Below are 11,546 nucleotides of genomic sequence, written 5' to 3' on the forward strand. Positions count from 1 at the left end.
TATTTCTGTGGTCAAAGGGATACAGAGCATTGTTCTCCAGGTTTTACCTGTCTATAAATTAGTATTGTGGAGCAGTAGTGAGTAGAAACAAGAGTGGGAAGGATGTTAGGCACAGACAATTGCGGTGATCCCAGAGTCAACCTTCTCTGGAAGAAAATAGGCTCTTCCGAACCTCAGAATACACAGAAGCCTCAGCCTCAGGAGGGGTAAGTTTTACTTCATATTGTAAGAGCCATCTGCACTAATGAGAGTTCACGTTACCATGCCTATCTCGACTGAGCCTCTTGCTAGGAAAAGGTATATCCACATGCCAGGAGCAGTATCTTGCAGTTATATTCATACTGCTACCGACTGGTCATCATGAATACGTGATTTGGAAAATAAGACATACATCTGGCTTACTCTGGGAAAGATCTGAGGGACAGAAGTGGCAAGGGTTAAGGAAAAAAAGTGTTCTCCTTCATTTTAAAGAATGTTTTGTTGCTCCTGGACACAAAAGCTCAGAACATCCAGGAAGATCTGCTTCGCCTGGGGCCCTGTAGCTTCCCCCTGCTTCCCCGTGGATGTGGGGCGCATTTTCATGCCCACACCATACATGTAAATCGATCTCTTTCCACAGAGATATGTGCAATGGGATGGCTTTTTTTTTTTTTTGAGTTATATTTTCAACCCACATGTGGTTGCCCAAGAACATCAATACCCCTCCTTCCTGTACCCTTCTCCCACATACACTTTTTAATCTGTGTGTCAGGCCAGGCTTCTCTATTTACACAAGGACAGAAGAAAAGTTTGAGGAAGGTAAAAGGGTCACTGGGCCCATTATCCTGGCTATCTATGGCTTTCTCCTGTCATTTCCTCTCGTCCATCATTGTCCTTTCTAGAAACTCATCCATGTCACTTGAGTTTCGATTATGCCCACCCCTCCCCCCCCCTTAGGTAATGTTCCTTTTACAGAACCTATTTTTAAGATCATTATGTTCTCTGCAAAGTTGTTTGGCCAGAATGTTCCTGTTGGTCCGGGCTTTCTATCCACCAGTACTGGCTTCCTTGTTCCCACATGCAGGGAATATTAGCATTCTTTCTTATTGTGGGGAACAGAGCAGTAATCTTACACCGTATGTATTTTTATATCGAAAGTCATGAGATCCTTATTTTGCATTCCTTCACTATGAGCCATCTTCCATTTTTCCATCCTTCATAAGGGTAAACCGGGTCAGCAAGGCCATTAGAGATTTCTCAGAGAAGCTTGGGAATTTGGCAAGGGTGGGGGAGGGTTCCTACTTGTTTGTTTGCTTCTGATAAAGTCTTTTAAATTCTAGTCATTAACTGCCTAACTCCCAGGTACTTCATATTTGCCGCCCTGATGTCATGGTAGCTGTAGCTAAAAAGCAAGCCCAGGCTGGGGGGTGGGGGGAAAAAGGGCGGGAAACAAATTGGAAGTGAACGCTCTTCTGCAGCTTGCCTGTGCTTACTTAATGAGGAAGGAATGTAGCAATGGGCACAATCAGGAGTTTAAGGACAAAGGATCTTCAAGGTCTTTCACTCCTGAGCTTTGCAGAGCGCAGCTTCTAGGAGTTATAAACAAGTGTCTTATGAGCAAATAAGTTTGGGAAACATCGTATCAAAATTCACAGAACACATTAGCATATTAAAGGCTCTGATGGTTTCACATTAAATAAACTTAGTTAACTTTATTTAACTCAGCATTCCCAAAACCTATTTGAGCTTGAAAAACTTGCCACAGTTTACCCGGAGGCAACCTGCAGAGCCACATTCCTTGGACCACTCAATTAGAGGACATAGAAATACAGTCTATTATCTTAAAAGTGGTATGCTCTTTGTAGATATTAAATATATGAATGTAATTTCCTTCTCTAATCATTGTTCATTGCTGTATCTCGTGGACCTGGGCCACAGGGATCACTGGCCCAGATGGGGTCTTTGATTTTTCAGCAAGATAGGCTTCAAAGAAAGGGAAAGGAGGGTTTTCTGGTGTGTTTGTTTGTTTAATTTTTTTAAATTGCTGATTAGATGCATCTGAACATACGTTTTGGGGATCATTTTACATCAGGGTTATCTAGGTAGAAAGGGGAAGTGAGAGGGAAATTATGTTTTTGGTGCTGAAACACTTTGAGGGCTGATTGTGCAGAGAATGTGAAAAGTGGAAAGTGGATGGATCAAACCTGATGCAGTTACCCCTTCGAGGGATGGCTGCTAGAAAAGAGGGGTGAGCACTGGGAGAATCTGGAGGGGCCAGAGGGGCTGGCTCCTTCCTCGGAGAGCTCTGGTATGGACAGGCAGAGGTGATACTTGAAATTCAATTTCACAGCTCGCCCCTAGCTTTGAATATGGCGTGGCAGATAACCCCTAACTCCAGTACCATCAGAGGCCAGAGAGAGGAGGAGTCAGTCTGGATGGGCCAGTTAGACCTCAGCAAAGGAGAGCAAAGCCAGAGCACAATATCCCCCACCCACAGCCCTGTGGGACAGACTGCAAACAGCGGTACTGCTTGTGGTCTGTGCCCCACCCCTGTGCACCCCTGAGGACTTGTGAATCCTGCTGCCCCTTCTTCGCCCCAATTCTGCACTTCCTGAGAACCGGGAGAAAGGGTCAAAAACAAATGATGCTGAACTACCTTTGGAAAGGCGAAGCACTAGCCACATGGCATATTTATACTTGTGGGTTGGAATAAAATTCACCTGGACATTTAGTTACTTATTTGCCTACCCACCTGTAGAGTGGGGCTCATGAGGAAGGAAAGAGAAACTGGAGAAAGGAACTGTATTTTCCTGCGTACGTGAGTGTTTTAATTTGGAATTTTAGACATTGCTGCATCCTGATTTGGGTATTCCGGAAACACTTGCTATGAGCCCAACTGTTGGACTGCCTTCTTATGACAACAGCTTAAATGCACTGTTGTAGTTTCCAGTTTATTGGAAAGGAGCCAATTCACTGCAGAGGCCTAGCTCCAATCATTATTTCTCCCAACACACAGAAAACACCAAGTTTAATACACTCAGTATACACCCAATAAGCATTCACTGAAATGAATGAATAAAAAGGTGAAGGAATGAAATGTGCTCAGGACATATTCTACAGGGAATTCGCCTGTGCATCTTTTTTTTTTATTATTAAAAGAGAAAATAAAAGGAACTAAGGCTTGCTTGCAGAGCACATGGCTCAGCCATCCTTCCCTGTGATGTCCTTTATTTTTTCTCTCTCTCTTATTTCTGTCTCTGTTCAACCATTTGCTTCCCCCACTGACTTTCTCCTGGGTAAATGCTTTGGAGATAAAGTTGGCTGACAGATTAAAGGAGTGGTTCAGTGTTTGAGCAGTCCCAACTCCTCCTGAACCATGACTTTGGAGAAATTTAAATCCAGCTTAAATGGAGAACGGAGCCTTTTGTTCTTAGCTTGAGAATGTTCGTGCTCATGCCATGATTCTCCTCTACATTCAACCTGCACAGTTGCCCCATCTACCAACAGAGTTTCTCTGCGGGCTGTGGGTCCTGCGTTCTCCCAAGGCTTTGCCTGGACCCATACGATGACGTAGTTTGGTGGGTTGTAGCGACCCATTTGCACATCTGTTTCCCTCTATAGACTTTAAGCTCATTGAAAGCCCTGCCTTCATTATTACATTATGAAGATGCTTTCTCCTGTGTGCATGGAGCATATAGATTAAGGCAGATATTTTTTTGATTTCTTAAAAGCAGAAAAAAGGAAGTTTACTTCTTTAATATTCAAATGCTGGTTTTTCTGATCTCCTGTCCCTGCTGGTCCATCAAGCCTGCAGGGTGTGACTGAATGGCTGCCTCCCCTCCTCACCATCCCTCTTGCTAGAGAGTAACTTAGGTATTCAGAGCGTACCCACAGAGTGCTCTGTCTCTTCATACCTGCTGCTCTGACTGTTGTGGTATTGTGCCTCTGCCTTGTCACAGGCACTCACAAGTGTCCCCAGACATGCAGAGGCTTCTGAAGAGGCAAGTTCCTCAGACTGCACAATGGTGATGAGTCTCTTCTGCTTGCACTGCATCAGAGCCAAGCTGGGTCTTCAAGAGAGGAGCACATCCATTTCCTTTCCGTGACTTTAAGCCAGAGTCAGGGCACTCCGTATTTGGTAGTCATCTTTGTAAAGACCGTATCTGAGTCTTTGGGACTCTTGGTGATAGGAGAAAGATTTTTCTAGGTTCCCAACTGGGGCTAAATGGCTGCTCATATCTTTATCATTCTTGTGGCTTGCTTTTTTTTTTTTTCTTTTTATTTTCTTTTACTGAATAGTAAATGTCGGGTGATCTTTTTTCCATTAAGGCAAATATATTGCTTATTTTGTTCAGTCTTTTATCCTTTTCACTTGCCCTTGTGCCTACCACATTATAATGGTTGATAATTATAATAATTACGGGCCATCGAGCAGGTCAACAGGTAAAGGTGCCTGCCGAGCAAGCCTGACAACCTGATTTGATCTCTGGAACCCACATACAGAGACAACCGACTGTGCAAAGTGGTCCTCTGACTTCCATACCCATACTATGGTGCTGGTGCTCTCATCGTGGTGCTAAAAATTATCACAGTGAGGATTTGCATCCACACTGTCATCTGTACAGTTGCTTTACCAGCTCAGGCTGCCCACACATTCCCCCTGCAGGGTGTATTTATCGGTCACATCATATAGCTGGACAAAGAAAGGCAAGAAGAGACTAAATAATTTGCCTGTGATGGTCACCCATCAAGTAGCTCATAGTTTAAATATAGGTGTCGGACCCTAAGCCTCAAATGTTTGGCAACTAGGCTACACCATGCCCCTTACTCTACATAGATGGTACCTGCCTGTCACTGTCACTCTGGGAACTGGGTTCATTCTTGGAAGCAGACCCAGCAGACTAGACAGAGGAGACCACTTCTCTAATGCAATGAGGATGTGCACAGCAAAGAAGGCATAAGTATCCCAACTAGGTATGAAAGAGAGAAAGGTATAGGGTGTGTAGATGGCTGGGAAAATCAGAAAAGCATGGGACATATGTAGCCAGTAGTAGAAGCTGAGGGGAGGGGCGTTCAAAGAGACAAAAACATCGTGTCACAAGGAGATTTGTGGGTAAAGCTCCTGGTGAGGCAGCCTGAAATACCACAAGACCTCATCTAAAAACCTTCTAGTCTAGGCTTACATTCTCCTTCAGTTTAGTCTCGTCACTGAGTAAGACTGTGCTACGGAAACATCCAGACTGGACTCTGGTTCAACAGGCAGTTAGCGAGGCGGTGGTTGTTACTGCTTCTGCCCGTCTTTAAAAACCTTGGGGAAAGAAGAGGAAATGGCCAGGCCTAAGCTTGAAGCCAGCTGCAGCTAGGAGTTCTGGTCAAAAGCCCTCCTGTTTTGGATTTGAGGATACACACATTCAAGAAATGACAAAGGATGCAAAGGCATAGAAACGGAACAGGAGAAAGTGAGAGAGGCCGCAGCATCTCTGATTTTTATGGTGTGATCGCTGACATGGTTCCAGCTTGGTGGGATTTATGTGGCTTCATTAATCACACTTTCATTTGAAATGGAATTTTCTGCCTTGGAGCCTTTGAACGTTGACATCCAAACACAATCTATTCCTTTAAAATCACCTCTGGTTAAAGACAACCTGTGGGGTTAATTCCCCCTGCTCGTGGACAGGGGCTGTTTGGTTCACAGATCTTGATGTAGTATGTGAAATTGGCCCCTCCCTGCCCAGAACAGAAGAGTCCCTTGTCTCTGATTAATGACAAGCAGTGCCATCTAGTGGCAATTTGTGTTTATCCTGGATAATGAGAAAGGGGCCTCCCAGCCCAGCTTTCTCAGGACTGGGAAAAACAATCACTTTTTCGATGGATGCAGTTAAACGGCAGAGAGGAGAGTGTCATGGGACTGCTGCCAGTCGAAGTGGCCGAGTCTAGAACAGGCCTTTTGTTGGTAGGGTGTCAGCTTTTGAGGGCTGGGAAGTCCACACAAACCACACAGAACAGAGTTCCTCGGGAACGGGAGGACAAGGGAATGTTCTTGCCAACTGCACATCTTACCTAACGTTAAGACTAACCCTGGTTTGAGAAACCAACCATAAACATTGGAAGCCAAGCAGTGGAAGGGGCAGAGGTGCGGGTCTCTTTACTCCTTCCTTCTGATTCACTTTTTTTGGAATTTCCCTTCCGGGAGGCCAACATCTCTAAGTCTTCCCTGGACTGTCAGCTACTGAGTTATCAGTACCACCTTAGGAGAGGTAGAGGCCCCCTTAGGTTATTTTTTAGAACACAGTTCCTGTGACTGAGGTGCAGAGAGAGAGAGCACCCATGCTTTACCTCTCACAGCCCCTATCCTTGAGTTTGAAGCCCAACAGAGGGATATTCGCTAGCTTATGGGGCAGCTGCCCCCGGCTGCTGCTGCAGCTCTGCAGCAGGCCTCATGGCATCCTCAGGGCACCTGAGCAACCTCTTTGCCTCAGTACTGTACCTTGAAAGTAAATTCTAGCTTGTCAGATTGTTTTAACAAATCGTTTCCTGTGGATTGTGAAAATAAGTTAGAAATATATGATTCACAATGGAGAATGGAGGGTGACTGCAAAGCAGGAAACTACCTCTTTTTGAATAGCTAGTTCACCTGGGGCTGCTCAATGTAGGACTCAGTCAGAAAAATAAATGTTGATTTCCTTTGTTGCTGGAAGTTGACTGAAATAGAAGGAAAAAAATATCCAAGAATATAAAGCCTCTTCAATGTAACACATGAAGCATGGGGACCAATGAAATAGCTCTGCTCCCCTGAACTACAGCAAGAAAGAGAGAGCATTTGGCTACAGCTGGCAGTAATGAAGTAAGTGTATGCAGTTCTGGATCTTTAATCAGGCACTCAACTGCAGTTACATAGGTAAATTATTGTGTTGTTTGACCAGAATCTAATAGACCACACAGACAGACCAATATGAGGGGCATAAAGTTTTAGGTTACATAGCAAATTAATATATAGTCTTAATTTGACCACAAGTCCTGGCCAAAGGCACAGAAAATGAGAGACTGCAGAATACTCAGCCTTCAAGTTAACTTCTATACCACAGCCCCCTCCTCCCAAGGCTCTGGGGTCACTGAGGAAGATGGGGCAGAAAGAGTGTAAGAGCCAGAGGCTGTGGACGACAACAAGGAAACACTGTCTTCCAGGCACATCAGGGCAACTGCACATATGAACTCACTGAGGTTGCGGCGGCACACAAGACCTCTGCAAGTCCGAGACCCATCAAATTCCAGCGCAGAGATGGGGGTTGGGCGTGAGAGCCCACCCACACCCATGGAGCCACTGGCAAGTGTTAGCTGCTGGGAACGGGAAAATCGGTTTTCTCTCAGAGGCTAGCCCTGGCGAGTCAACCACACTCTTCCAGTAGAAAACCAGAGACACAAAGTTAGGTGGATGCAGAAATGGGTAGCTCTTGGAAGAGCTGAGGGAGGTGAGTATGAGCAAACATTTTTTAAAAAGTCAGACTAACAACAATCAAACAAAATACCCCCTTCCAGTTGTAGCGGACCCTCTGGAAAACAGGAAAAGAATATCATTAATTAATTAAAACTATAGTTTTCAAAGCTGCTGCTGCACCACTACAAAAGGGACTCAAGTCTCAAGTGTTTCATCATCAGTGTGAAAAATTCATTCTCCCTGAAATGACCTGAAGCTGACATTTCAGAGAGGTAATTTCTGAAACATTATATCACAATTACCTGTTTGTTCACTAGCAAACACTGGCTCTTTATATAATATGAGCTGTTCCTGAAGAGTGAAATATAGACTATGTAAACATGGAGAAAATAGTGGGGTCTGTTTTGATATTTGTAAAATGCTTCTATAAATGAAAACGAGCAATGTCTCCATGTTAATGTAATTTAGAATAAGAAGTCGTTTCCCCTCATAACTTGGGCTTTCATTTATTCTGAAAATGAACTTGACATGAAGTTGTTTTTAAGAGTGAAAATTTGACACGCTTTCACAACAGCAAGAAGGAGCCCTAAGGTACGCAAGCCATGGGTGAAAGCAACCGTTGGTTGTCACGGCTCTCAGTCATGGAGACCAGGTGAAGAGGTGGAAGCCGGGACTGCAAACATGGGTATGGCTGCAGTCACTCCGGGGGTGCCGATTTGGGCTGCCCTTGAGTTAGAGTCCACACTCTCATATTTTTAACACTTTCTCAAATTTATAGTGCTGAGACCTAGTCTTAGCTTAGGCTCACCCCGGGGTTTCTACCAGCGGAGGCCAGACGATGCCCCACAGAGTGATCTCAGTGGATAAGGGAGAATGTTACTGCTGTGGCCGACGAGGTGCCAGTGTTCTCTTTCTATATATGCTCGTGTGTTAGCTGGTTTTCATTTGTGGGTACATTTTTCTTTGAGTTCTAGTCACTCACTCTCTTTTTCATGTGAGAGCTCATCATCGGCTCAAGAAAGGCCTCCTTCTGCTGAAGACAGTGAAGAGGGCATTTGAAATTGCTGTCTGTTTAGGCAGCTGCTCCAACTGTGTAGCTGGGTTCAAAGTCAGGCCCAGGCTAACTCTATTCATACTATTTTCCCATTGTTTTCATTTACCACAAGGCAATTGTGGTGGTTTGAATGAGGTGCCCCCGATTCTTCAGTACCCAGTTGGTGGTCGTGTTTGGTTAGATGTAAGAAGAAAGTCTCACTGGGGATGAGCTTTGTGGTTTTCAAGGTCAAGTGTGTATTCCCGGTTGGCTCTTCCTCTTTTCTGCTTTTCCTTCCAATTGTGAGCTCTCAGCTGTTTCTGTACCATTGCCGTCATGCTCTCCCAGGCATGATGTAGATGGATTGTTAGGATTGTTATCATAGCCCCAATAAATTCTTCATTGAGTAAGTTGCCTCGTTCATGCTTTTTTTTACCACAGAAGTAGAAAAGTAACCAGTACAGCAGTAAACACACTAGCGGTGTGGGAGGCAAACTCTGGGGCTCGTGGAAATCCACAGATCGCCGTTGGTGCTCTTCTCTACAGAGGTGGCAGCAGCTCCAAGGATGTCAGTTCTCTCCCCCTCCTTCAGAGACTGACCTCCTGATGTGACAAAGGCTCTCTTTTGTCTTATAAGACTGTCCCCATGACATAGCTGATGGACTCTGACTAAAGATAAGCCCATTTCATCCTTCCCAGGATTTTGGAAAAGAAACAGAGGAGATAGCCCACTGTCTCCAATGCTTAAGACATAAAGAGCAAACCCGCCACATTTCCATCTATATAAAAGTACATTTCAGAGAATCACAGTAACATTCTCCGTGAAACATGAGGTGGAAACAGCCTGCTCTCCTCAATACCCTAGTCCTCCAGAGCTTCTGAAGCTTCCTAAACTCACGATTCGGTTCATGCCTCTCTTGCGCACAGACTGAGTTGCTGTCACTTATAACCACTGGATCTGTTGAATGCGGGGTGCTTCCCAAATGAGTAGCTCATTGCACTCAGTCACTTACTGAGATACAAAGAACTCTGGACAGGCTGCTCCTGTTTTAACTAAAGAACTATGGTTCGGTGTTGTCTTGAAGTGGCGTTAGTGCTGGCGGTAAGACAAGGTGTGCGGATCTGAGGTAAAGGCTAGGCCAGGGCCTTTGGAAAAAAGGACAGGCATGTGGGGACAGACGGAGAGGAAGGAAGGGTGTGAAGTCAGCAGTTAGAAGAAATTCCAGAGTGAGAAATGGTCATGAAAGTTGAGTCTGGAGGAGACAATGAACACATTTTACTGCTTCCATAGCACGGTGCTCTGAGACCAACGTATTTAGGGTTCATAATGAAGGAGTGACTGCTGGCTTTGAAAAGGGAGGAATGGTACTTCTTCTGGTTCTTCTGCAATATTATTTGCAAGAACTCACTGGCTCTGAAAGAATTTGATCAACTCTGTATATTTTTATTTGAACAATTTTCAGTATCCCATAAACTCAACACACTATTGCTAAGTCATGGAGGAGTCAGGCACCAGGGCATTAATGTAGAATATTCTAGGGGTCCCTTATTTAAAACGTGACTGCTGCAATTGGAGAGCAGTAAAACCTCATTATAACACACTTACTGTTGACATTTTCAGGCTGGATTGTTCATGGTCTTAAGTCCTGGAGAAAAGCCCATTAAACCCGTGTTACCAGCGTCAATTCAACATTTAGCCACTTACAATACAAACCCCAGTCTTTTGGAAAATGACATTAAAAAAGTTACGCCATATATGGACATTATTTATGGCCTGAGCCCTATTGTCTGCTTTTAACATGCCCTTTATCAGACCCAAATGCCCACTTCAGAGATTTTCATTCTAAGCAACAACTGGCTTCTTACATTATCCAATGATGCAGGAAAGTTAAATTACAGCCAGTTCATATCATAGAAACAAAATGTTTCCTGCAATTACTGATAAGGGACAGTTCATTTTCTCTCTGTCATCCTGAAAAAAAAAAAAAAAAAAAAAACCCTCCTAACAACAATTCATGCCTGGTTAAACAGGATTTCCACATCTCCTGCTGACATCTTTCCAAATAATTCAGGGCTGTTATTACTGTACAGCCCTGGCAAGACTCAAAAGCAAGCAGACTTGACGAGTCCGCTCAAAGCACAGCTTAAGCAGTTGTAATTAATAATAATTACATGCCCACTACACTCCAGTTTTATCATATTATCCGTCAATGCAAATTAAAAAAAAATCCCCATACAACACACTCGCAGCAAGATTGGTGCTTTAATAAAGCGGCTGCATACATGTCATCTTCATAGAGTTTAAAGTATTTGTGCTGGTTCCTGTTTTTATTGATGTTCATTATTCTGCCTGCTTGCAAAATGTGGCTTGGATGCTAGACAACACATGGCCACACCTTTTTTTTTTCTTCCAAAAGCCTCCTCATTCCTGCCGTGACTCGGATTCGAACCGAGGTTGCTGCGGCCACAACGCAGAGTACTAACCACTATACGATCACGGCGAGCTACTGTCGAGCTGAGCACCAAGCCTCCCTTCAAAGCCTCTGCAATATTAAAATTTGTGGAAACACTGCCATCTATTGCCTAAGCATGTATTTTCCCCATGTTGCCAGAGAAGAGCTGTGCATCAATGAAAGCCAGCATGGAAGGAGCTCCGCCTTCTCCACTCACTGGGAAAGCTGTCCTGGGAGAGGAGAAACTGGATCCACTGCCTAGGATGTTAATCGAGGCGACAAGGCAGGCAGAAGCTGGCGGGCTGATTCATGCTCTCTACTGTTTTATGTGGCAGAGGCCACGCATTGCCCACCCCATGCTGCTCTGGGTGACATCAAGTGGAGTCTCTGTGTCCTTTCTGCTGTTTGTCTTACTTACACCTGCTTAGGTAGCACCACTTTAAAAACATGGCAGAGACAGAAATGTCCCGGGATTCAGAGGATTTGAGAGACTTTTTCCTATCACAGAAACAGAACATATCCCCAAAGAGGAAAGGCTTCCTCCAAACCTGCTGATCCCCGAAGCTAACTTTCCCCCATTCATGGGTGTAAAAGGCACAATCCAAAAGTGCCTTAGCACCAGCAAACCATCAGACATGGGAAAGAG

General features: G+C 44.5%; 1 non-coding gene across 1 annotated transcript; it reads right to left on the minus strand.

The window, feature by feature from the left end:
• Positions 1 to 10,876: 10,876 nt before the first annotated feature.
• Trnah-gug (transfer RNA histidin (anticodon GUG)) lies at positions 10,877 to 10,948 on the minus strand. Its single transcript has one exon. It is a non-coding gene; the product is annotated as a tRNA-His (tRNA).
• Between the last annotated feature and the right edge of the window lie 598 nt (positions 10,949 to 11,546).

Source organism: Meriones unguiculatus, chromosome 12 (assembly GCF_030254825.1).
Source record: "Meriones unguiculatus strain TT.TT164.6M chromosome 12, Bangor_MerUng_6.1, whole genome shotgun sequence".
Taxonomy (NCBI): domain Eukaryota; kingdom Metazoa; phylum Chordata; class Mammalia; order Rodentia; family Muridae; genus Meriones; species Meriones unguiculatus.